Genomic DNA, 2615 nt, shown 5'->3' on the forward strand with positions numbered 1-2615 from the left:
GAAGGATAGTGTCAACTCCTCACGGGGACGAGGGCATCCTACCTGGTCGGAGAGAGTATTCAGATGGGTTCGAGCTCCCCACCAGTTGGCTCTTCAGAGACTCCTCGGAGCCTTTCTGGAACGTTGGCGTTCAACTCTGGATCAAAAAAGGTGCTCGCCACGATTCCATGAAATTCCGGATAGGTCCCCTGAAAGAAAAGGCAGTTCCAGTTCTTTTGTGTTCCTTGCGTCAGGAAAAAATGGCTAGGGATGTGGGGGTGACTCTGTGGGTGGTAGGGAGCAGGGGTGGTGGGTGGGGCAATGGAGTGAGACGGAAGAGAGTTGGAGGATGTGTTTGTGTCTTTGTATGTGTTCGTGTGAGTGAGTGTATAAATTATAATTTAAGTAAAGTACGGAGAAGAGTACGGGGAAGATCCCTGATAAATGCTGTTTATTCTTCATTATTTCCAAAAATAACTGAGAACATCAGTAAAACATTCGTCAAAAATACCTGAACACAGAATATACATACAAGCGTGCTTGTGAGCATGACATGACTAGCTTAAATACAATTATGGTACTCGTACATGCTTCAATCTATGTGTGTGTGTGTTGTGTGTCCTTGGAGGTTGGTAAGAGTACTAGTTTGGGAGGCGACGGGATCAATGCGCACACGCAAACGACATAAGCTGTTTGAAAAAGTACTTTCGTAAAAAGAAAAAAACAAAAAAATAGCTCCACTCGAAGTTTATAAATCTCGTCAATCATCACCTGGGGACGTGTGGGAAGTACCATATGTCTTCACTGCTGTTTCTGTGCCCGTGTTATGAGTACTCGGCCTGTGAATATTCAAGGGTCTCAAGCAGAATTTTTAAAGAATTTTTTTTAAGAACAAACGCACGTGGGACTTACAACTCTAATCCTTTATTCTAGCCCAGGTCCGCACAAAAAAAAAAAGAGAAATGATAGGACGAAGGGCGGAGCCAAACTTGAAGCTTTTTTTAGCTTAGAGTAATTGTGATTCCATTGCAAAGACAACTTCGTCTGCAAGTTTGGACCAGATCATTCGGACTTAGATATTTTTTCGTCATCATTTGGCCACAAAGCAAGAATGTCTTTTATTATTCCTATATATAATGAATTTAGATATCAAAGGAAATTTCTTTGAACTTGAAATTTGGTTCTAGTAAAGTCTATGCTATACTTTGCAAAGTAATCAATTGTAATTTACGGAAATACTGTTGAAGTTACTTTACATGCAATGTTCGTAGCAAGCGGAACATAATATTTCTTGGGTTTTGAATGGTTAAGACAGACGTCTATACTCTTGAACATATCGCCTTCTGTTAGTTCATAATCTGATGGCGACGTCTTCATGCGTGCTGTACTGTACAGTAATACAGATGAGAACTACAGGAGAGGAACTACAGAATAGGTCTACACAAGAGGAACTCCAGAATAGACCTACAGAAGAGGAATACTACATAACTGTCTACAGAAGAGGAAGTACAGAACAGGTCTACATAAGAGGAACTCCAGAATAGGCCTACAGAAGAGGAACTACAGAACAGGTCTACATAAGGGGAACTCCAGAATATGCCTACAGAAGAGGAACTACAGAACAGGTCTACAGAAGAGGAAGTACAGAACAGGCCTACATACCGTGACAGCTGTGTAATGATTGGGAAAAGTTTTGGTTGGGTATGAAGTCTTCATGTATGGTGCATAGGCCCCTGAGTCTGCCAAGGCTTGAATGGTGGGCGTGAGGCCCCTCTCCAAGTAGTCAGCCCGGAAGCCGTCCAAGGATACGATTAACACGGGATGGAAGCCATAGCTGGAAGGACACTCGCCCTCCTCTGTGGATGTGGCTGGTACTGACCCAGGTCACTTTCGCAGAGATGTGATAACTAAACAGTACCTGTGTTAAGAAAAATAATTCGCCTATCTATCTATCTGTCTATATATTATATAAGCTATATATATATATATTATATACATATAATATATATATATATATATATATATATATATATATATATATATACAATGAAGGCAGGGAAGGCACACCAACAGATCAAGCAAACTTGTATTTATTAGGTTGCAATGTTTCGAAGCCAACCAGCAGGCCTCATTTTCAAGCTACAAAGTGACAATATCTAATTAGTACAAAAAAATTAAGTTACAATATTAAAATACACAATATAAATTGTTGTAACTTAATTTTATCGTACTGATTAGATATTGTTACTTTGCAGCTTGAAAATGAAGCCTACTGGTTGGCCTCGAACGTTGCAACCTAATAAATATGAGTTTCTTGACCTGTTGGTGTGATTCCCTTGCCTTCATTGTATTGCTGGGTTTAGAGAAACCTTCGCCTGATGAATATATATATATAATATATATATATATATATATATATATTATATATATATATATATATATATGGGTGTGTGTGTGTGTAATTGTAATATCCACAATGACCTCTGAACTTCTCGAATTTGATATTCAAAGACTCAAGTACCTGAGCTTTTTGTTGGCTCTGTACTTGGCCAATAACCTTAAATCATCGTAATTTATAGGCGTTGTGCACCTGGTGACAATATTTCTTATACATGATAGCTCTGGATTCGACTGAC

At 39.2% G+C, this 2615-nt stretch overlaps 1 pseudogene; it reads right to left on the reverse strand.

Annotated features, from left to right (window-relative positions):
* The window catches only part of LOC135224871 (venom phosphodiesterase-like), a 14581-nt pseudogene extending 12470 nt beyond the window's left edge, over nucleotides 1-2111 (reverse strand).
* Nucleotides 2112-2615: the final 504 nt, after the last annotated feature.

This window comes from Macrobrachium nipponense, chromosome 12 (assembly GCF_015104395.2).
Source record: "Macrobrachium nipponense isolate FS-2020 chromosome 12, ASM1510439v2, whole genome shotgun sequence".
Classification (NCBI taxonomy): domain Eukaryota; kingdom Metazoa; phylum Arthropoda; class Malacostraca; order Decapoda; family Palaemonidae; genus Macrobrachium; species Macrobrachium nipponense.